Here is a 26,306-nt window from a genome sequence, read left to right as displayed (position 1 = left end):
CTCATGGAGCCCGCAACAAGTCGATAAAGACCAATATTTATGCTGATAAAATGGGGTTTAGAAATACGAGGAATAAATGTGATATGGTTGGTTTTGTAAATGGTAACAACGTTAATAAGATTAATAATAAGAATTGTAATGATGTAAATATCATGGATGATAACAGCGACGGGAGGGACGGGATGCTAATAATAGGAATCATAAATGTGAATTGAGGTTTAAAGTTGGGCTTAAGTCTAATGAAGGTGAAAATAGGAATAGAAATAAAAATAATACTAATAGTAATAAAAAATATAAATATAAATAAAAATAATAATAATATAGGCGTAGGAGTGGCTGTGTGGTAAGTAGCTTGCTTACAAACCACATGGTTCCGGTTCAGTCCCACTGCGTGGCATCTTGGGTAACTGTCTTCTGCTATAGCCCCGGGCCGACCAATGCCTTGTGAGTGGATTTGGTAGACGGAAACTGAAAGAAGCCTGTCGTATATATGTATATATATATGTATGTGTGTGTGTTTGTGTTTGTCCCCCTAGCATTGCTTGACAACCGATGCTGGTATGTTTACGTCCCCGTCACTTAGCGGTTCGGCAAAAGACCGATAGAATAAGTACTGGCCTTACAAAGAATAAGTCCCGGGGTCGATTTGCTCGACTAAAGGCGGTGCTCCAGCATGGCCGCAGTCAAATGACTGAAACAAGTAAAAGAGTAAAGAGTAAAGAGTAATAGAAACAGGAATGGCCTTACATTTAGTACATCAAGTCAAGCAACATATTGTAATCCCATTATTAATACTAAGTCTAGGATTCGTCAAGTTATTTGGTTTGCCCCTCCCTTTTCTTTAAGAGTGAAAGGTTTACCAAAGCTATTTTTAAAGTTATTGAAGGAAAATTTCCCCAAAACACCATAAATACTATTCAATACGTAACAAGTCAACAATCAAGCTGGCTTACTCGGTCACTCCCAATATCGGGTCTATTATTGCTTCGTTGAACAAAAGCAAAATAAGGCACTATAATGATAGAAATGATGACAAAAGCTTTAATGGGAAATTCATCAATGACAGAAAATAATAGTAATAGTAATAGTACGTCTTCTGAAATCGATTACGAAGGGGGTGTTGGAATAACAAATAATGCAAATAGTAGTAGGGGTAATCATAATAATGATATTAGTGATGATAATGGGTATGATGGTGGTAATAATAGTGATAATAGTAGTGATAATGGTAATAAAAATATTAGTAATAATAATAATGATGGTAATAGTAAGAATAATAATAGAATAAATATACCTGAAAATAGCACGAACGATGGTGTAAATAATATGGTGGATCATAGTATTGGGAGGGGGCAAGGGTTCGGAGTGATCAGTAATTCTTGATCCCGTAACAGGCTGAAGAAGTGTAATTGTAAGGACCCATCAGTATGTCTGATTAACGGAAATTGTCGCCAGGAAAATGTGATTTATAAATGTCGTGTTGAGACTCGGTAGTTCAATAGACTTCAAGCAGAGATATCGATCCCACCTGAGCACTTTTAACAATCCTAAATAAAGGACATCTACGACATTGGCATCATACGTAAATGACCTTAAGGAAAGGAATGTTGCATTTGAATTATCGTGGGCTATCCTTGCACATGCCTCCCCATATAGAATTGGGTCCATTAGATGCAGTTTGTGCATAAGGGAAGCATATATTTTATTGAAAAATTATAACAATGCAATGTTGAATAAATTCGCTGATGCAATACCAGCGTGTACGCATAAGATCCACTCGACGTTCCGTAAGAAACTGATAAATAAAAATAACAATAAAAGTTAGAGACAATTGAATTAAATATAGTAAGCGGTAATTAAAATCAAACTAAAGTATAATAATTAAATCGTAATATAACAATTAAAAGTAAAAATAGCAATTAGTATAAAATGTATCAAGGACTTGAACTCGAATATGTGGTTTTACATGAATGGAAGTAAATTAAAAAATTAAAAATTAAAATTAAATTAAAGTGCAGAAATGAAATAGTCCAGATGGAGCTGTTCACATACTCTTTACCATGGCTTTTAGATTAAATTATATGCTTATTAAGTAGCATTCAGTATCTATGTGAATTTTGGGGAGTATGTAATGTCTGTTCTCTCGCACAAGTTGCTTATTTAGTCTCTCCTGTTGTTGGTACGTTTCAATTTTTTTCTCTGTGAATATTGTTACTGTGAATTATTGTTATTGTTTTGTTGAAAAAAAACTGTTGTTTGCTTTCTTTGGAAGCTACTTGTTGAAATTCCTCCCTGCGGGGGAATTATTGTTACTATATCTTGTGGCTTTTTAAGCCAATTTTTGTGAAAGGCTTTTGAAGCCAATTTTTGTGAAAAAAAATGGAAATGCATACATCTTTCTCGTTCTCACCTGTGACTCGTGTCCAAATAGAAAAGGTTACCATGGCTTCCTTGAACTTCTAAGCCGCTTTGAGCAAGCAGATCCATATAGGTTGGAATATCCGAACGCTCCATTGTGGACATGGTCAAATAGCGACGGATCTTCCAGGTCATACATAGATAGAGTGCTAATTAGAAAAGCAGATAGAAAGATAGCTAAGTGTCCACAGTTTCACCCGGTCAGCTACAGTGATCATTAAACGGTCACCTCTAAGCTTGACATAGATAAGTTATATAAAAGAGGCTCTGGCTACTGGAAACTTAATACGTCCCTCTTGGCGCTTAAGGAGTACAGAGACCGGATTAGGATGTTGATTCAGAGGGCATTAACTAGTTCCATTATTAATAATAAATGGTGGTATGCCCTCAAGCGAGCCATAAAATTTGAGTCTATTAGATATAGCATAGTTTTAGTGACTAGAGAGGCTAGGAGGGAATCAATTTTAGTTAAGGATTGAGAGGAAGCTATGAAAACTGGCTCTGCGGCTCAGGTGAAGGCCAAGAGACTGGCATTAAACCAGCACCTTGAGGCCAAACACATGGGTTGCATTGTCAGGGCTAGGCTTCGTGCAGTGGCTTGTGAGGGAATCAAGGCCGCAGGATGGGCTCGATAAGTGGATGCCCAACGTAGTAATGATGCCACAATCCGATCTTCGACGAACCAACAAGTGAAGTTGATAGGCGAACCCGAGGAGATGCGTGAGGCTTTTCAGGAGTACTTCGCCCAGCTTTTCGGTAGGGGCGGCGGACCGGATAGTAGGAGGGACCTAACGGACTTCCTCGCCGGGCTGCCGCGCCTATCGGGGCGGTACGCGGAGGGCTGCGAAGAGCCGATCACACCTGAGGAAGTAATTGAGGCCATGGCAGACTACGGTGTGGGTAAGGCGCGGGTAACAGTGTTGAAGATTTTGACCAAAGTGTTATCGAAAAGATTGGCGCGTGTCGCGGATGGTCTGATCGGGGAGGCACAGACATGTGCTGTTCCCGACAGAACCATCCAGGATAATCTCCATCTTATGTGGTACACTTTGGAGGGGTTTAATAGTGATTCTGGCAAGGGTGGGGCACTGGTCCATTTAGACCAATCTAAGGCTTTTGATAGGGTTGACCCTCGCTGCCTGGTGTCCGTCCTGGCACAGTTCGGCCTGGGTCTTGGCTTTCTCAGGTGGATCATTCAGATTTATGACAACGTCGGCTCCGCAGTTCTGGTGAACGATTTTTTATCAAGGCCGTTCAACATCAACCGCTTTTGTACGTGATGGCTCTTGAGCCATTACTACGAAAATTGAGCGGCATCCCGAGACAGCCAGGTCGTGGAAAGTCGGTTTCAGCTTACGCGGATGACATCACCATAATCGTAACCGAAATGGATCACCAAGGCCATTAAGGTTTACGAGACGGTGGCAGGAGCAAACGTTAATCGTGAAAAGTCAGTCGGCTTGCAGCCCGGCACCTGGAGAGGCAAGTTGATGCCTCCTGACAGCATTGTGGGACGTTGGACGGAGGGTCCGATTAAGTTGCTAGGGGTTTGGTTTGGACCAGACCTCCAAATAGAGAAGAACTGGTCCGAGATATCTAGCAGGGTGACTCACATAGTCAAGACCTAGTCTTGGCGGTGGCTATCCTTGAAAGGGAGGGCGGTGGTAGCCAATGTGTTCATCGCATCGGTCATCACCAACCGCCTAACCGTCGTTCCTTGCCCTGATTCGTGGTTGACCAAGCTGGAAAGACAACTCTTCCACTTTTTGTGGAAGGGCTCGAAACCGCTTGTGAAACGCTCTACTTGCTGCCAACAACCGTTAAAGGGTGGGCTAGGGATGCCTTGGCTGTTGATGCGCTGAGGATGGTGAACGAGTGTGGTCTCCACTGGCGAAACGTATGTTTCCCAGGTTCACTAGTTTCAGTGGACGGGAATCCTGGTTCTATCGAAGATCGAAGTTGGGTACATGGTTCATGGAGTGTCGCAAGGCTCTCATGCTATTCCGTCGCTCGAGCAATGCCTGCGGTGGGGGTTCCACCACATTCTTTTATAGAGGGCTGTTAGAGGCGGAATGTGACGATACCTCAGGGGAAACCCTAGGTCTTGACGATAATCAGCTGACCAGTCTGTTCCAACGTACATTCGGGCCGAAGACCCTGGATAACTTTCAGCAGTCTCTGGCATGGCAATGTTACAGAGGAGCCTTACCTGTTCGGGACAAGCTCACAAGGCATGGTGGCCACGGCCCTTCGACCTGTCCAAGATGTGAGCGGGATAGGGAAACCGTCCCGTATGCTACTGTTCAATGTTCGGAGGTGTCAGATGTGTGGGTTTATGCTGAACAACTGTTGTCAAGTGCACGAAGAATACAGCTGTCGACTGCGTCTATTGTAAAAATTGACCCGCCTGATTTCCTCTCGAAAGAAGGTAAGAAATGTTTTCTCATTGTAGTAGCAATTGCGAGAGAGGTAATTTGGAAAACGAGGCTGAAAGGGTTAGAGTCAGGCAATTTCATCTCTGGCTCTGAATTGGTGAATTACTTCACCTTTCACCTTAAAAGGAAAATAAGGCTAGAGAGAAAATGCCTGACTGCGAAAATGTTTGAAGATCGATGGAAGAATGCAGCACGGATGTTGCGTGTGGATGGAACCTCATGAATGCGACACAGGATGTAAATCAGGTATCAGTGGCGAGGCGGGGCTCGTGTGATCCGAATAAAATCCGCCCCGACACTCCATCCGTAATGTCTTCCGGTCTGTCTTATCATTCGATTTTATTATATTTTCGTATTTGTGTGAATTTGTTGTCATCTTTCTTGTATAATCATTCGTTCATCTGACCCCAAAATCAGATTATATTGTCCCTTCTTTGTTGGCCCCCTTTGTGGGTAATAAAAGATTCTGGTATATAATTGTGCATATGTTTCCGTGTATTATGTGTTGTGTGTAAAAAACATCCTGACGAGGGGAGTGTCAATTTCAAATATATGTTTCATATTAATTGGCGCATCTCCGAAACGGCCCATTTTTGTATTTTGGGATTTTTGTAATTTTGTATATTTATCTTTTCTGTATTTTCTCTGGAATTTTAATATGGCATTGTATGTTGTATTACCCCAAATTTTTAATTTAACAAATTTTTACCGAATGTTTTATGATTTTAAGAGCAAATTCAATGTGCTAAATATGCAACACTGATTCTTATATATTTTTACATATTTTTATATGATGTTTATACATTACTATATTTTTAAACGTCGGACTTTAAATCTGTTCTGTAGATATAAATGAATATATGAATATATGTATGTGTTTGATCTTTCTGTGGATTTTGTAATGTTCCTTTAGTTGCTGCTCACATTGCCTCCCCTCGGATTAATAAGTGTATACAGCTCATTTGAGCACTACAATTTCAGTCTTATATATTATATATTTTGAGTGTTGTTGTCACTAACGGTCTCAAGATATAACTTTGTATTTTGTAATTTATATATATATAACGGGAAGCTTTATGAAAATAAACAAAAGACGAAGGCAGGTGGAATATAAACAAACAATTGTATTAGTATGGCGCTCAGGAATATAAATAAAACAAGTCTTTTACGTTTCGAGCCTACGCTCTTCAACAGAAAGATACACAGAAAAGAAACACGGAGAGAAACAAGGAAAGAAAAAAAATGCGTGCAGAAGCTAGCGAATCAACATGGCGATCTCATATATATATATGTATATGCAGCTACCTTATTTGGCTGAGTTTTCGTTTGGTGTCTGGCAGTGCTGCCCTCATCTGTACTTCATACCGAGACTTTAGTTTTCTTCAGCCCAGTTGTATATTATTGGGTTGGTGCATAATTATTGCGGCTTTTTTTCAACAAATTTTATTCAACATAAACAATAACTATATTTAACAAAAAAGCAACTTTAAATGACGGTCTGATTATCTGCCAAGCAAATGGCAAGCATTAATTGAAGTAGATGGTGAATATGCTCCGGAATAATAATAAGATGTTTTTGTTACATGTTGTTATTGTTTTTGTTGAATAAAAGTTGTTTTAAAAAAGCCGCAGTAATTATGCACCGACCCAAAACATTTAGGTCCAGCTGTAAGCTTGCAACATCTTTATTACCTGTGATAATTTTGTATTGTCGGTGTAGTTGTTGACAGATGCTGTCTGAATGGCCATGGACATATTTCAAAGGCCTGTTATAAACAGCAGTAGTCTACAAACAGAACCGTGAGAAATTGCCACTGAGAATGTGTTTCTTTCGAGAGAGCAACATTATCTACAACTGCCTGACTTCTGTCTTTCAGGAAGTGATTTAGCCACACTCCCAGTTTACCGTTTATGCCAGTGTCTCGTGTCATGATCCACCTTGTCAAAGCCCTTGCGAAGTCAAGATATACTACATCGACATTTGAATGATCGAATAACTTGCATCAAACCCCATCATAGTGCCGTAAGAGCCGTCTGAGGAACATTCTTCCTGAATGGAAGTTCAGTAAGTCAAAGGTATTTCATTTTCTTCTAAGAAAGTTGTCTGACAATTCGTCCAAAGACTTTGCTTATAAGAGAAGTTAGAGGGATGGACATGTAGATTTTAGCCTGTGATCTGGTCCCGTTTGTATCGTTAGGGTATATTATATACATATACATATATATATATATATATAATATATATATATATATATATATATATATATATATATATATATATATATATATATATAAACATAATCAAAAAGGGTAATAACATAAGTTATTATTACCAGTGGCCCAGCACAAAAGACGAATTAGTCATTAGACAAAATATTATTCATATAGAAATATAATAAAAGGCTCCCAAATAAGGAAGCTTAATGCTAGAGACACAAAAAAGTGAAGACAATTTTAAACTCCATTTAATAGAAGCGATATAAAGTTTTCATGTGAATATATTCATTTCTTATATTCCTTTTCTTATATTCATTTTCATGTGAATATATTCATTTCTTATATTCATTCTTATATTCAATATATTCATTTCTTATATTCATGTTACAGCATTATTTATTCTACTAAGATAGTAATCCTAGCATACGATACAAATATTTTGGTACCATAAAATAAATAGTCTGTATGTTCCTTCATTTGGAAATGGGAAACAAGAATTTATTTCGTCCCTGTATTAGAAACACATAACAGAAGGTGGGAGCTCTCAGGGAATGAACTTTTAAGCAAAAAAGACAATAGGCACTTGCATTACGTTGCGAATCGGTCTAGTCGCTTTCCGAAACTGCCGAAAGAAATATGGTATTCTACAAAATGTTCTTTCCTGAGTTACAATCAAGATATGTGGGACTTAATCTGGGTAGAAGCTTCGTAAGCTCACGATGTATGGCATGTACCAATGAGGTGCTAAGGCAATTGCTGGGTATTCAGAAGTCTCATGATTTCCTTTAAAAATAAGGTATTCTAACCATGTTCAATACTTATATTTTACGCTTATTAAAAATCTTTGCTAAGAGCAAAATAAGAATACAGGGTACATTGTGTTGTCAGACACTTCAAGAACCAATATAAGTTTTTACCTTACAAAAATATATCTATATGGGGACACATTTTAAATGGAATAGTATAAGCAAAATATTTTAATTTCTGTTGGATTAAAATGTTGTTTTTTTTATTGTTCATTTTTCTTCGGCAACTCATAGAGAGAGAGACTTTGTAGAAGACTAACAAGTGAAAGGAGTCGCTGAACTACAAATGTTTGTGAAACACTTATGGAGAATGTGTGCATGACCAGCAACTTCACCGTCACTACTGTTTTATGACTGTAGTTGCTGCTTCATAAAATATATTAAGATCAAATGTAAAAGGCATTCTTAGATCTGGAGCAATGTAGAAGATGGAGATGTAGCCATGCTATAATATAGATGTTAGAATTTGAGTTGTGAAGATGACAAAAGATTACTGTAATATTGTATTTCTTTGATATGTGTAGTGACTCTGTCTTCGTTCTGTGTATATCTGAAGTGGTCTTGGAATTACTTTTATTTATATTTCAATAATCTTTATGATAAGGATGATTATAATTTTCGGAAATAAACCTCACTGCTCAAGAATCTTTCAAGGTTGTCTCTCCTTTCTTAATTATATTGTTTCTATATAAAATCACACCGACTTAAATAATATATCGATCTATTAATGGTTGTCCTCATTATTCGTGATAAGCGGTTATATTTCTATTTTAAGATCTGTTCATCAAATTATGTGCTGACAAGTCATTTTTATTCTTTTTACTAAACTGGATGCTTTATTTTCGACTTCTGTTCCTTAAAGTATATCAAACAGTTGGACTAGAGATCACGAGCGCTCGATTATGCCAGGGGTGATGAAAAGCAGACACAGAATAAATAAGGCAGTACTTATCCCCGAAGAGTGTTGTTTTCTTAATGTTCTTGCGTGCCCAATCTATTCATTCGGTACTATAGAAACATCATTTCCGATGAAGGGTACTGTCCAAATAAAGTTAGGTATTTCATTTTCCTCGCGGCAAAATCAATGGATTACATTTTTAACAGCTATCTTCATAATAATCTTTTGCACAATGAAAGCAATGTCGCATTTAATTACCTAAGTTAGCTTCTTGGCTTTATAAATACTTTTAATAATTTGCATTTTTATAATGTATAAAATGTCCTAATTTACATTAAAATTTACTCAGTCGACCTACCCCCAATCATTTAAATGAACTTGGTCCATATATATCTCACTTTCAGTTTGTTCTTACACCCTAAAACCCCCAAGTAGAATTCTTAGTTCAAATAATTTTTGAAAACACAGAGTAAACTGTGATTACTACATTCTCTGAGAAATTATTAAACTTAAATATTGTTTTGTGCTCACAGAATATACAATGAGATTCTATGACGTTTATACTTATATCCTGAAAATAAGTAGTACTAAGGAAAAACGTTCTTATAATAATCTGAACAGAAGTTCGGTATTTGGCTCATCATTGTTGCAAATATATTGTAACCACAATGGATCCCTGCAATTATTACACTTCTCCATAAAAATACAATGTTGGCAGAAACAATGTCGATCATATAAATAAATACAAACAAATTTGATATGCTTTCATATTTTATTTTAACAAATGTTAGATTCAGGTTTCAGTTCATTGGGATTAAAATCGCCTGAAAAAGAAAAAAAAACAAGAGCAATAAGATTTTGTATGTTTTCCTCTCCCTCACAACCGTCCCAACTTTCTTTAGACCTGTTTGTGTTTATGTGTGTATGTGTGTATTTGTGTAATTGTGTGTGCTTGTGTATGTGTATTTGTGTGTGTATGTGTATTTGTGTGAGTGAGTATTTGTGTGTGTGCGCGCGTGTGTGTGCGTGTGTGTGTGTGTGTGTGTGTATTTGTGTGAACGTGTTCACAATTGTAGTGTATAGCACAGCCCGGCGCCGAACTCTTTATATAATAAACCGAAGTAATAAAAGAAGGAAGAGAGATAGTGGTTAATGTTTAAAATGATATGAGGGACAGAAAGGACGCCGAAACATTAGATCCCTATGTTGGTAACACCGATATATAACAGGGGCGACAAGCAAAAGTTCGAAACAAGCTAATTTCTTTCTCGTCAATAACGGGAAACCTGGTGACAGAATGAAAAGCAAAACCAAAAGAAGCGCCGTGATGGGAAAGGGTGAGAGAGATTTAATCATATTTTAGTTTCGGTGGAGACATAGTTGTATAGTCGGGAAAAAAATTTTGAAAGCAATAGAATTTCTGGTGTCATTGTATTTTAAATTCATAGTTTTTAATGCTGCATTCGACAACATCTAAAGAAAAGCGCTATAGAAGATGATGTAAGTAATAACCGTGGATCCCAATCAAGTGCAAATAAAAGAAGCGATATTCGATAATAATGTTTGTACTCCGAGAGAACGAAAAGTCACATGAAAAAGTTTCTTATTCACTCATGCACTCTCCAAAAGTATTAGGTATCTGGATGACACGACCCATGTATCCACTGTTGTTGCTATGACAAATTCAGTATATCCACGAAGCCGTTAAACATGAGGCACAGATACAAACGCCTTGAAGTGCCAGATCCTGTCATGGAGCAATGACATTGTCCCACTGGCGGCTTCTAAAGTAGACCAGTTTAGGTTTCTCGACAGTATAATACCAAATGGATAAGCAGATCTAAAAGGACGGATTGTAACCATCGCCTTAAATGATTGGGAAGTTATGAAACGGGATCTAAAACCTACAGGATACCCACCAGCGACTCAGTGCTCGACTGTACAACGACCTTATTCCCCTAATTGCAAATTACGTCTCAGAATTGCGGATTCTACATCTGAAGAAACACCTACATGAAACGCTTTTGAAATGTAGTTTTTTTTTAGAGTAAATATATCATTACAAGACAGGCGAAGATATCTTTCCATAAGAAACGCTCTTCACATGACATACATCGTTGCCGATGTAATGAGAAGAATTGTTCAGCGTTCATCGGCAGCCTCATAAGGATTAACAAATATATCTTTGATTCTAATACAGCATTTCTCAGAAAATCTAAGATAAATTTAAAATAGCAAAAATGCTGTTATAAAATCTGCGTTTCGAAGAAAGTGTATGAGGTTCTAATTTCTTGGAAGAATATTTACTTACAGTAATATTGGTTCCTAATAGGTTTTCCAAAGTGATCTTTATAACTAAAGAACCAAATTTAAAAATGCATACACTTAACAAAACACTCTTGGGTTATTATTTTCTGAATTTGTTGAATGATATATTTAATTCAGAAATCGATGAAAACATTCTACAGTAGTCTGCATTTATGTAAAATACAGATAAAAAATTATTAGAAAGACAATTCAAGAATCTCTGTGTACTTATTTATATCAGCTTTGAATCTAATCTTCAAATTAAAACATAAAGTCATAATACGTTTCATTGGATACGTTACCTGGTAAAGATTTTCAGAACGCTCATGAACTCTTTTCCATCAAACGCTATTTTCCATATTTCTTTGGTTTTCGACAACCACGTCCATTCTTGCAAAGTCTCATTCTATATTGGATAATACATTTGTTTAGTGAATTAGCAGCTGCTGCTGCGTTATTCTGAATATTATTCACAACACCAACATGCGGAGTATCGTTATAACTCACAACACCGTCATGCGGAGTACCGATATTCTGAATATCATCCACAACACCGGCATGCAGAGTATCGTTATAACTTACAACACCGTCATGCGGAGTACCGATATTCTGAATATCATCCACAACACCGGCATGCGGAGTATCGTTATAACTCACAACACCGGCATGCGGAGTATCGTTATAACTCCGAACACTGTCATTTCGTTTTTCTAGAGAGAACGCATCACCACCACTTTCCAGAAATTTAACCAGGAGGACTGCTTAAATCAAACAAACAATTCTGCTCATGTTAAACATTTCGATGGAGAAATGACTTGTTGTTGTCTGTTTCATCTCACTTTTATATCATTTTATATCATTGATTCTGCCATTCGTCTGCAACATTCCCAAGTCGAACGTGTGTTTGATTGCAGTTTTATCAATCCTTTGCTACACCATCGTGCATCAGTAAGCAATGTCAAACCAGCTTATATTGCATATATTGTTGATACATCTGCTGATCCAAGATTAAGTGTATTACGACCAAATCTAATTTAATATATTATTTCGTTCATAGGATGTAATATTTAGATCATAAGTGTGTGTTAGATTATATTGCTATCCTTCGCTGTATCTGTCTATATTAGGAGAAGGCCAGTCAAAGAAGTTTATGATCAATATTTTCTCATTCTTAAAAGATATTTAGAAACATATTACACCACCCAAAATCATTGGCGCGTGTTCTGATGGTTGTGCTCTTTGGCTCATGATCACAATGTGGCGAGCTCGATTTCTGGATAGGACAGACAGGTGTGTCCTGGAGGAAAGTACTTCATTTCCCATTGTTCTAGTTTGCTGTACTGACTATCATTTAGGTGCTGGTGCAGCCGTCTTCTCTTCCATCTGTCACACAACTGATGCAAGACCGAGGGCTTATCTAGGCATGTTTTCAACTATATAATACCTGTAATAATTCGCAAAACCAGAGCATATGCTATTAAGCCTATTCCCATTTGCGAATGACGACTAGCTATGCCAGAAATCGCGACGGTAGCTAAATATTTTGATAGGGGGAAAACTTTACCTATCATATAGCCAATAGATACTATTAAAAATACGACCATTTCAATTGCAGCGATGTCATCATAACCAAAATCAACTATTTAATAAAATGGTACGACAAACTAAATATCATATTTTATATCTATATTACATTTATTTTCTTCTAAATTCATTTAAAGTCATTTTACCTTTGGTCTAATTTGAGTGAAATGTAGGGCTTTGGATATGAAATGTTTATACACGTTAATACATCTCCAATACAAGGTAATAAATATAAAATAAACAAGTAAACTTCCGAGTACGTGGCTTCATGTTGATTCTTAGTTGTAATCATTTTACTTTATTTACTAAGGAGAAGGAAAGAATTTCAGGTAATTTGTACTAGGTATTAGGTTGGATTATTCATTATATATTCTTGATGCAATTTACCAACAAAAGTTCAATCCTGTGTGTTATTGTAATATAATTATATTTAACCTTAATTAATGGTACACAGAAACGACTTCTAAGTTAATAACGCTAGAGAACAGGGTTACCCGCAGCGGTGCCAAAGTTTTTTTCAAAACGTATAGAATTCTTTTTCAAAGCGAAGAGAATCTGATCAAAACGTACAGAATTGTACTGAAGCCCCAAATACAGTGAAAGCGAAGATTTTATAATTTTTTGATTTGGAAAACATTTAATGAAACGTCGAATGTTTGGACATCAAAAAGAAAAATCATCTTCGTGAGGAAGTTCTCTGTTGTACAAATTTTTTCCAAATAATGTTTTATAAAATTTTTCATCCGGCTCCCACATCGTACAATCGGTATTTCGTTACAAAGTTTTCGTCTTCTTAAATGCATTAGGCGTAGAAGTTTTCAAGCAATTTCGATTTTTAGTTTTGATATTGTGGAAAACAGCGAAAATTCTTTCTGACGATGCAGAGGAGTGTGGTAAAGAAAGAAGACTGAGCATAAAGGATGACAACAGTGAGTAGTGGTACTCATCACCACATTTCTCTTGTGAAACAGCAAATGACATTTTTTCTGGCTCGTTATACGGGATGAAAGAACAACCTTGAACCGTCAAGTGGTGCCATTCCTGAATAATTTCTTCGAAATCTTTTTCATCACAAAGACTTGGTAATCGCATGATAAGTGATATAATTGACCTTGGCCTTCCTTCAATTATTTTGGTAAGTTCTAACGCCTCTAGTAATCCCAAATTGTTCTGCATATCGCAAGACGAAAATTGCACGAGCATTTGATTTGAAAGACTAACAAAGAATCGTAGTATATTCTGTCGGAAAGTCAACAATTCATCAGGGGCAATGGTGGTAGCATTTTCGTATAAATTTCTCTCACCTACAGCGCCAAAGTAGATACAACTAATGGTTGGTGTGTCGTTGTATCGTTGGCATTAATGTCACACACATTAATGACAGAAAGTAAGTCAGGTCTGATGAAATTGCTCAAAATTCCCTTCATTCTAGCGCTGGTGGCTCTTTTAAGATTATGCATCAGACAGCCTTCAGTCTGGAATTCCAGATTTAGTTTGTTAACGTCGTTTAAAATGAAAGAGAGAAATGCTAAATACCTCTTTGTAAGAGGATTCTTCATTTCAGTGAGAATTCGTCGAGCCGTAATCGGACATCCACTTTCTAATGTTGCTTGTGGGAAATACGTCAGCAGTGTTGGCCACTGCTCTAAAATGTGCTGCACAACTTGCTTGAGAGACAGCCATATAGTGCAAAATGCATGCAGGATTTTGTGATGAACAATTGAAGCTATTTTCTACTGATCTTTGAATTCATTGATACGCTTAGGACTGTGACTAAAGTATGCATAAATACTTTTTGTAATTCATTGTATGCGTTTGATGAACATAAGTGTAAAGAATAACAAACACAGGCTTGCACAAAAAGATCTAGCCTATTCTGCTTTAACACATTGTTTGCTTCCCGTCATAACATTTGCATTATCACAGGCGAAACCAATCAAATTTTCCAGAGGAATAGCCTGTTCGTTTAAATATGACAGTTTTATATACCCGTAATACTGCAATCTTGTATTTCTATAAGTGTAAGAAAATCGTCGATTGCCTTTTGAATTTCAACGTCAGAATATCTGGAAACTAAGACAAGTTGTTTTAGTGTTGAATCATCAGTTGTTTCATCAATAACAAGAGAGAATTTTGATGAATGAAGTTTTTTTTTTAATAAAGCGTTGAAGCTGTAGTAGGGGCCAATGGCTTTAAGAAAGATGCATGTGCCTTTCGTTCGAGCACACTTTGCATCCTGGATGATTTTAGAACCATGACAGGCGTTTGCAACAAGGCCAGGTAAGTGGTCCAAAATATAAATTGGGATATTATGCTCAGCAACAAATGCACATTATTTTAATTCAGCAACTGCTACTTTCTTGGAATGTGAAGAAAACGATGAGGCCTCGAAATAATTGGTCAACTTTTTTGCTTTATTTGCTTCATTTGCATTCTTGCGGTGTTTTTTCTGTCTGTTCATGTCGTAAAATTTGGATCAAACTACCGACAATTTCATACTTGCATAATATGCATTTGCGTTTAGCTGTATCGTTCTTTTCTCGCTCCAACCAACTAGAAAAGTTTTCATCGCACAACAAATCTAGCCTTCTTTTTATCTGGTGCTTCGTTTATTCTCCGAAGAATGTTCTGTTTTCAAAGTTCTATCACTCATATCTTCCTCCAGTTATAGTTCTATAAGATTTATTTGAATTAATCAAATTATTAAACACATTACATACCGTTTAAAATCTGGGTTAAGAAATCTATATTTGTGTTCAGACTGATACGGCGGGATTGTATAAATAAGCGCTAAAATTGAGCCTAACTTATCAATTTTTTTTAAAAACAATTACCTTCCTTCATTCTGTGAGAAAACTTCGTGCTATGACATCTATGGCATAGTAAACAGGACGTATATACAGTCACCCAAAATTACAGATGCCCTTGACGTCATTAGTCAACGCGTGCATGCATGCAGACGCGTTTGCGAAAGCAGACCGGGCGTACTTTTATTTTCATAAAGCTCACAAACACCCATATGTGAAAAATCAATCAATCAATGCGTCAAAACCTGAATTTTAAAAACCAATGACAAGATCACTAAAACGTACGTTTGCTAAACGTACAGTTCATCAAACTTTTGGCCAAAACGCACAGATTTGTACGAACGTACAGTCATTGGCATACAGGTAGGTAACTTGTCTGTATGCCTAACGGGACATACAAGTAACTTACCTGTATGTCCAACGGTAACGGTGCGTACAGGTCACTTACCTGTATGTCTAACGGGAGCACTGTTCCAGATATAGTAGCAATACTCCATTGCAATCTTTTCTATAAATCTTAGTAACTGGAAGAAAAGTATTTCCAGGCTCTGAAGAATGGATAAATGGATAGAATGAGAAGTGTGATTCTGACCAATGTATAGGTAGAAAATATAGAATTTGGCTTGTTAATTATTGATTGCCCAATAACAGGCTGCCTATTAGCGGAAAATGAATTGTTGTTCATGTAGGAATCAGAAATCAGGAGTACCATATTTTTGTAAAGGACCATAAAGAGCATAATGCATGGCCCTGAGAAGTAAAGTCGCTGGCGACAAGTTTTAGTTATCCATTCTTATTTCATTGCACTTTCAACCTTTCTGAAACAAACAAGGAAACACAGACCGTTTCCTCATAGATGGAATTCGTGATTGTAGGTTCTTGTGAAATAGAAGTTGAGGGAATGAAATATGATCGGCGATGATACAGGCACGGGATTGACGTGCTAGTGTTGAATATAACTATGTTGAAGCTAAATAGTTTTCCACTTTGTGATACTTAATCTTGAAGTTATTGACCTAAGCACAGGTGTGGAGTGGGTTGAAGAAATATAACTGATCTAGTATGAGTGGAGCCGAACAAGATAAAATAGATGTAGGTGTGAGAATCAGAAAAATACGAGAAATTGAGAGACTTGTGTGGTAATGCGGAACGGAAAGATATAAGGAAATGAGGAAGGCGTTAGAAAACATGTAGATGTAAATTCTGAGGTAATGAAAGGAATTTTTGAAGGTATTGAAAGAAGTTAATTAAGCACACATTAGATGACAAGAAATAAATTATAAAACTAAATCTTACATTTCGTTTTTGGATTTGGTTTACAAGATACATTATGTTAGTTTGTTTATTGAAGCATATTCTGTTGTGTCTGGGGAGAGTCATTTTCTGTTTGTGCCTTATAATTTAACACACTCACAGGTAAAATTTCTACTTATTTCCACTTATAAGGCACAAAAGAAAATGACTCTCCCCAGACATAACAGAACTAAATCTTTTACTTTGTAATTAGTATTCACTCACTAACAATTCGATACTGTCATGAACAGATAACAGACATATAAACAGATTTCATTGCATTTAGGTTACGTAATCTTAGATTAAATAAATGTAAATTACAGAGATGGAGATGGGGAAACATCTTGGTGACCAACCCCAACCAAAATAATTATGACGACAACGCTGCTGCATTTGCCTATAGAATTTACTGATATATATATATATATATATATATATATATATATATATATATATATATAACGTTGCTATTATGTAAATATGTCGTAAGTCAAAACGTTGCTTTTTCAGAAAACGAAAATACAGTTTCACCATTCCAATATTTTTACGTCAGCAACAATTTCAGCTTAGGAATGATACTTTGTTGGGTGCATAAAATCGTAACTTTATGCATTATATTTTCAATCAGAAAGATTTTTGTAAAATTGACGTATGTGGAATTAACTACACTTTTGAAAGTTGCTAGACCGTTGTACTACACTTTGACAATTTTCATATCTTGGCATACTTCTGAAACGGGAAACCCTCCACCAGACGTGCCTTTATAACACCTGGTCAAGGCAACCAACACCAACCCAATACCACCAACAAACCCTGCCCCGGACACCAAAACGTGTAAAACTCCAAAGGATAACACCAACGAACAAAACCCCTCTCCAACTAGCACAATCACTAACATTAAAACGCAAAACAACCACACAACAGATCAGGAATTGGAAGAGGTAGCTAAAAACAAAAAGAAGGAAAAGAATAAACATGCACCACAGACACACACCACAATACCAGCACACCCCCTACACACACACCTGAAGCTCATACTCCAGAATCTGTCTTCAACATCACGGCAATCAACACAAAGAATACAACAGAACACATAAACGAAAATCCCTGCATATCACATTTCAACGTCCATTCTTCAAATTCACAAATTCCTGAACACATCCAATTAATAAAATTTGATTGTCATTCACATACGTAACTAAAAGAACAATATCCCAAAGACACTGGAATATTACAATTAAATTTTAGTAAACACATTTACCGGAACTGAATCAACGACGCCCCACAAGCCACGACGAGAGGGGAGGATAAATCTACATCCTCCCATCACCAAGTAAGTAATTAATTTCATTCATCTTGGTTTCGTTCAAGCTTGTTGGTGTGAATGTACGTGAATGTGGTTGACAAGAGTGAAAGGAATTAAGACGGGCAACTTTCTCTCTGGCCAAGGTTTATCAAATATGTCCTTACCATCCCAAAAGATAAATAAGGCTAGAGAGAGAGAGAGAGAGAGAGAGATGTCACCGCCGCGTGTGTTCAGGACTAGATGGATAGCAGTGGTGCGATCGTTGAGTATGAATGTGGCCAACTTGAACGTACTACTGTAAGTCTCCTTTGTGAGAGCAGTGCTACGTCGTGGCTTGTTGGTTATCCATAACCAACATTTCATCTTGTCACATCATGCCTAATTATTATTTTGCTATTTCTTTTCATATTGTTCTTACATCCGCACATTCAACCCCTTTGTAGACTCCTAATTGTTCTTGTCTGTCCTGTATCGTCCATCTAGTGGCGAATAAAGAATTAATTTTTCATATCTTGGCAAATGATACAGCTGGAGATACGATAGTTTGACCACGAGAACCAGTTCTTAAAAGCAAAAGTATTCTTTTCTACTCTAGCTACAAAACCCGAAATTTTGGGGGAAGGGGACCAGTCGATTAGATCGATCCCAGTACGCAACTGGCACCCGAAAGAATGAAAGGCAAAGTCGACCCCAGTCGAATTTGAACTCAGAACGTAAAGACAGACGACATACCGCTAAGCATTTCGCAAGACGTGCTAACGTTTCTTATTTCTTTACTGCCCACACACAGAGCGGACAAACAAGGACAGACAAACGGATTAAGTCGATTATATCGACCCCAGTGCATAACTGGTACATATTTAATCGACCCCGAAAGGATGAAAGGCAAAGTTGACCCCGGCGGAATTTGAACTCAGAACGTAGCGGCAGACGAAATACCGCTCAGCATCTAGCCATCGTGCTAACGTTTTTGCCAGCTCACAGCCTTCGACAGACGAAATACCTATTTCTTTACTACCCACAAGGGGCCAAACATAGAGAGGACAATCAAGGACAGATAACCGGATTAATCAATTACATCGACCCCAGTGCGTAACTGGTACTTATTTAATCGACCCCGAAAGGATGAAAGGCAAAGTCGACCTCGGCGGAATTTGAACTCAGAACGTACGGCAGACGAATTACCGCATAGCATTTCGCCCTGCGTGCTAACGTTTCTGCCATTTGGCTAAATTTGGACATACGACAGTTTAACATAGGAGCAACGATATACAATGAAACGTGTTTATATATACTCAGAGAAGAGGATTGTAAAAACATGTACAATTATTAAACGTAAGAAGTACAATACCTGAAATATTTTGGTAACATTCATTTCTTAAGAATATATGGACGACGAGAAACTGTAAGAAAAGAAATGCTTATGCTATAGCATATTATATTAAATAGTAACATTTGAAAGTGACTAATTTATTAAGATAAATAATGACAGTGGCCTTGAGTAGATCTTTTCCCAGTCCCTATGACGAATTTAAAACTTTACAAATCATAGCCTTCTAAACATGAAGTTAATTACAGTCAAAATTATATATATACTAGCAGTATCGCCCGGCGTTGCTCAGGTTTGTAAGGGAAATAACTATAAAGCATTTTTAGAGAGTTATAGCCAAAAAATAGCAAAAAAATGGAAAAAAATAATGGTAAATTTTTTTTTGAGATTTAAAAAAGGTGGAGTTGCGTCCCCTAGACAGTTTGTGGTTTGTGTTTCTGATTCTCGACCCCATGTCGAATTTATCGATTTTTTTCAGAAGTGGGGAAACTTTTCAAAATTTTCGCTGCGTTAGTTTTGAATTATGACATTGGGCTATGTGTGTGTCAAGTTTCATCAGAATCGGTTGAAAGCCGTGGTCAGGGTGAGGGTACAAGCAAACAGACACACAGAAACACGCACAGACAAACTGCCGTTTATATATATATATATATATATATATATATACGTTTATATATTTGTTGTGCAAGATTTTTTTATGTGAAGTCGTGTGTTGAAACAGATATTGTTATATTTCGGAATGGTCATTTTGCCAGTTTAGCCAATAAAATCACACGCACTATATATTTGGTGTTACTTCGCTTCAGTAGATGTTTAAGAGGTAGACCGCCCACAATTACTTCTATGGCTAGGAAGACCCATATAGAAAGATGGCGCGGATGGACCAGAGCCATACGGAGCCCCGCAAATGTCCATCAGGTAAAGAAAATGATCGCACATGCACTAGCAGCTAGTATAAGAGTTACCATAAAAGGCCACACGTTTAAGGTTAACAATAAAATATATGCCCAGAACGAGGGGGCAGCCATAGGCGTTAGTATCGCTGGTGATAGAAGGCTTAAAGAACACCTAACACAGAACTCCATACTCGTAAACATGTACTCTCGCTATGTTGATGATATCAACATAGTGGTAAAGGCACCCACACAAGAGAGAACTGTTGATATAGTAATAGAAACTAATACTATGGCGAGCATCCAGCAAATAGCTAACTCCATCCACCAGAGTATTAAGGTCACAATAGACTAACCCACTAAACAACCCAACCATAGACTATCAGTACTAGACACTGAACTCTGGCTAGAAATTGTGAATAATAAAACCCAAATCTTTCATTCATACTATGCCAAACCTATGGCCTCAAAATACTTGATCCACCGGAACTCAGCCATTGCGGACAATGCCAAATTCAATATTTTGATGGCAGACCTCGTCAGAATAATGAGAAATGTGTCACGCATGTGCGAGCCTACAGAGTTAAAGAGACACATACAATTCACCGCATGCAGTTCTCAGGTTACAGCCATAAAGAAAGGATCAGAGTATACAAAGGAGCCATGAAGAAATTTGATAATATATTATGTAATGATAGGAATGGGATTTGCCCACTCTATAGGAACAAGTCATGGAACACTATAGAAAGGACAAAAAGAAAATAGGGAAGGCCAAATCTTGGTATGATAGCCATAAATACCAGAGTGTCATGTTCGTTGACACCACCCCTGGAGGTGAACTGGTGTACCGCTTTAGAAGGACCCTACACAAACTTAAGCTAAGGATTAAGGTTGTTGAAAAGCCAGGCAACCCTATCAAATCTATAATTGGTAGAACCTATCCTTTTAGTAGAACCCCCTATACTGATAAGTACTGTACTGTATGTAGATTTAGCCCACAAACTGTAAAGCCAGAAACGTAGTCTATAGTATAAGATGTATAGAGGGACGATGCAGTAACAAGACAACGCAATACGTAGGGAAAACGACAAGAAGCATAGGAGAGCGGGTAAATGTATATTGGAGACAACTCAAGAAAGGTAAAAGCTCATCGATTCTGTACCAATACGCCGAACAGGAACACGGGGGATCAATCAACAACATAGAAATTAAAATATTGTCCACACATAGAACAGATGCAACAATCAGGCAAATTACAGAGGCTACACACATAATAGAAAATAAACCTAGCCTGAATAGAAAACTAGAATGGAACAATAGCACACACCACAACATATGACGTTAGAGGATCCCGAAAACATAATGAATACACAGATAAATAAACAAATAGAAATAAAAAAACTATATTTTATAAAATTTATTATTATTATAACTAGTATTGTTGTTATACATACATACAAGCATATGTAATGATAATAATAAAGGGATGTAAACACTTGAACAAAATAAGAATAAACAAAAACAACAACAAAAACAAACTACATGAACGTATATAAACAGAAGATACAAATAGTACAAGCATCCCACCCACACACACACTAAATAAACATAGACGCACATAGAGATATAAGCATGCGCAAATGAAGACATACAATAGAAATACAAAATGGCTGACGGTTAGTAAGGAGAGACACAAATAAGAAAGAAGAAAACAAAGGACCACTGATGCGGTCACAGGAGTGTGACGAAAGAACTCTGGCCGAAATAAGATGAAGATTAATGTAAAAAATAAATAACACTGAAGCAAAGTAACACTAAATATATAGTGCGTGTGATTTTATTGGCTAAACTGGCAAAATGACCATTCCGAAATATAACGAGATATATATATATATATATATAGCCCGAGGTTATAGTAGAATACACTTTGCCCAAGGTGCCACGCAGTGGGAATGAACATTGAACCATGTGGTTGGTAAGCAAGACACTCCTGCGCCTGTATCAAAGAAATTAATTGTAAACAGTAAAACTAATAATAGTAATTTAAAATTTTACCTTTTTTCGGTGGACCTCTCTTGTTTCAGACATAGAACCAGGATGTTGAATTAATCGTCGTGTCAACTCTTCAGAACGTCCCATTAAGCCTATGAATTCTGAGGATGAAGGAGGTTTAACTTCAGATCTTTTAATCAAATTATGTGCTGTAAGTATGTCATCAGCAGAACTGGCTTCAAACACTCCAACAATGAAGATACAACACAGGATCAAACCTACTCTAATCATATTGAATATAGAAATCACAATCAGAATCTGTATGGAATATTAGGGATTTCTCAGGTTTTATAGAATTTTCTTCTCAAATTTTGTGAGATACGTCACATGGCATATGGTTATACACATGTTCTGACGTTTCCAAACGCCCTGTCAGCAATTTTAAAGACGCACACGACCACTCTACAGTTCACATCACTTATCCCTAATTATGTCTAAAAGTTATTGTCTTACTGATTATATTCTTGAATAATAACATTTTAATAGGGATACGAAGAATTTGGAAACATTTCAAAACATTCAGCACTGTTTATAGCTACACTTTGTAATTTCATGTTTCTTAGTTCGATCACAGTTCTCTTTCACGATGATCTCTGGTTGACCAATAGTGTGTGAGTGCAATCTGGACACAATCATAGATACTCTTTTTCTACTTTTTTCATTTCATAATTAAAATGCAAGAAATTGTTCATAATCTCATGTTTCAAGCTTAGTGTTATAAATTACATAAATGAGGAGGCTGTTAAGAAAGTACCTATATGGCTTTGGCTGTAAAGAGATGATCGGTAGGATAAGGAAAATGTCGATTGCACACCGGCTTAAGCTTGATTACCTACAGAACGTAGCTTGTATAATTCGGAATACTCAGTGATTCCAGACATAATACGACGCTGACGATGTGTCCAAGTATTCCATCTATTTAATGTACATCTGTGCGTTAAGTTAAAAGGACGAAAAGCATTTTTGTATGGGTTGTTAGAAATCCTGATCTCGAGCAGTTACGATTTTTGTGGAAAGGAAAATCTTCATCTGAAGCAGTTACGGTTTTATTGAAACTCCAGCAATTATCAGTCAAATAGATTGTCTATAGACATTCGTTGAAATTCCAATATAAATGAAAAATATTAAAATTAACGTAATCAGTTCAGTAAATTGATGCTGAGTGAATAGTATTTCCCTTTTGCCTGATCACATCAAATAATAAAGGTTTCTACTATCTCTCACTTCTTTGCTGAAATTCTCAAATAACTCTCGGTCATTCATTTCTATGACCAATGGCGTTCCAGTAGATATTCTAGCATTTCCAAAGTTGGAAAAATACTACAATATTTGTCCAACTTTGGAAATATTAGCATCCAATTTCCTTCACCATGGATTACTATCTAACCATTCTCTTTGATCATGGAGTTACCTTAGGAATACCCGATTTTACTGGATTTATCCTCCCTTTCTAGACATAATGAACCACGTCAACTATCACTAATGAGTTCTTCCACTGTTACATATATTTAACCTATCACTCTCCAACCACAGAATACTCAGTATACGGAATATTTTCCTCAACACGATGTCACAGTAGCTCAGATATCCTGAAAACAATTGTCAGAGACTATTCTTTTATTTGTTTCAGTCATTTGACAATGGCCATACTGGAACACCGCCTTATTTTATCTAGCTAAATTAAATGTCCTTGTCAAGTAATTTTTGCCAAACTGTTTGCCTTCTCTTTTCTACTTACTTTTCTACTTCGTGTATATATGTATATATATATGTGTGTGTGTGTGTGTGTGTGTGTGTGTGTGTGTGTGTGTGGTGTGTGTGTGTGTGTGTGTGTGTGTGTGTGTGTTTACAGCCTTGGCCAAAAGTATTAGGCCACCCCGGTGTTTTGGAGTTCTGCTATCTCAATGTTAATGAAATTCGTGCACATGGTAGATTCTGGTATATTTCACAATATACATCAGTTTTAATACCTGGCTGACTTCTCTTTAGCATCAATAACCGCTTTTATACGGTTAGGCATTGAATCAGCTAGTTTCTTGCAGGTGCTAGGAATCCAGTCTTCTCTCAACTTTTGACCATTGCTCACTGTTCCAATTTCAGTGGTTTTGTGGCCCGCTGAAGACATTTTTCCATATTCGCTTCAGAAACCCACGGCTTCTTCCTGGTTTTACAGCCTTTCAGACCGTACTCTACAAGCCTTCTTCTAACAGTTCTGGTTGATATTTGTGAAGTACTTACCTCGTTGAAGTCTGTACAGAGCTCCGACAATGTTTTTTCTCCTGTTTCTGAGCGACTGACGGATGTTGTATTGGATCCATTTCTCATCACATGTTCGATCCAGAAATGAATCATTTTGTGACAAGAAAGTAGCATAATGCAAGCTTCAAAACGTTACTATTTCTGATTTTCATTGAGTTCATGTGGGTCCCACTTATCCAACTTTTTCACTTTACTGATTTGAATTAGATGAGTCAATATTGTTTGCTTGCCAACACCAAACAACAGCGATAATTCACGGGCACACATTGAAATGGACCTGACTCGACGGTGACTTTCAGTTCATCATCATCCACTTTTGTTTTTGGTCGACCGTGTTGTTCATTTGTGAGGTCAAAGTTAGCAGAACAAAATATTGCAAGCCAATTTGATACTGTCTGCTGTGTAATAACATTAGAATGAGACACTCCATTAATATTCCGAACTGTCTGTGATATTGTATTTACAAGAAAGAACTTATATTTCAAACCTGTACGAATTTGCGACTTATCCATTTCTAAACAAAAATAGCAAAGAACGATTTATAAATACTTTATAAAGCGCAAAATAAGTTAGAATAAAGCAATAGATGTGTGCTTTCTAACAAAGAATAAGATGGTCAAAATATAATAATGGCACAAAGTGAGCAGCTGACAAAGTTTACCATATACCTTACTACAAATTTCATACTTGACGACCTAATATATATGTATGTATGTAAGCATGTATGTATGTATGTATGTATGTATGTATGTATGTATGTATGTATGTATGTATGTATGTATGTATGTATGTATGTATGTATGTATGTATGTATGTAGGTACGTAGGTAGGTGTGTAGGTAGGTAGGTAAGTGTATACACCCAACCGTATATATATGCATACGTACGTATATATATATATATATATTATATATATATATATATATATATATATATATATATATATATATATATATGCATACATACATATGTTCAAATATATACGTAGATATGTAGATATGTAATATGTGTGTGTGTGTTTGTTTTGCTGTCCCCTTGACTTGACATCATCCAGGGATTCTTAGTGAATGCCATTGTCATGCGAAAGGTGTTCTTTGTCTCCAATCTTCCTGGTAACCATTATTGGGCACGGTGAAATAATGGCTTACCTAATAGCACGTGAGGTTTAGCTACGGACTCTATAAAATCTGACTGATCCAAGCGAGTATGAAAAGGTAAAAGTCTAAATGTGGATATATTCTTTTATTCTTTTATTCCTTTACAATTTTCAGCCCTAAGGCTGTTACCATGCTGAAGCACCGCCAGTATAAATATTTCTTTAATGGTCAATTGTACTTGATTGGCTTTTGGTGAAGAAGGGAGTTCGGCACTGTTACTCTCTGCTGAGTCTCCTAACTTGATATTTCATCTGGGACCTTGGATAGAGGGATGTCCAATTCTTTCTTGAAAATATACCCTATTCCATGAAGATCCCTCAGATATTTTGGCAAGGCATTAAACATTTGTGGGCCCTTGAATTCTAAACTATTGCAATACGTGGTCCTCACTCTAGATGAGATAGTTGGGAACTTTGCAACAGTGCAGTGACGTCCATTTCGGGGTCTGGTATAGCTCTCGATAGAAAAGTTTGAGCCATTTTCTTCGAACAGTGGCCTTATCTTGTACGGTACTGAAGCAAATTCTTTTGTACATCTATAGAAGG

The 26,306-nt window shown here is 36.8% G+C and overlaps 1 pseudogene; it reads right to left on the bottom strand.

Moving 5' to 3' along the window:
- Window positions 1-9,534: 9,534 nt before the first annotated feature.
- Window positions 9,535-22,577, bottom strand: LOC115227057 (annotated as a pseudogene).
- Between the last annotated feature and the right edge of the window lie 3,729 nt (window positions 22,578-26,306).

The sequence above is a fragment of the Octopus sinensis genome, unplaced genomic scaffold (genome assembly GCF_006345805.1).
Source record: "Octopus sinensis unplaced genomic scaffold, ASM634580v1 Contig01435, whole genome shotgun sequence".
Lineage (NCBI taxonomy): Eukaryota > Metazoa > Mollusca > Cephalopoda > Octopoda > Octopodidae > Octopus > Octopus sinensis.
Note: the sequence above shows the minus strand (reverse complement) of the source record. Positions and strands in the feature narration are given on the sequence as shown.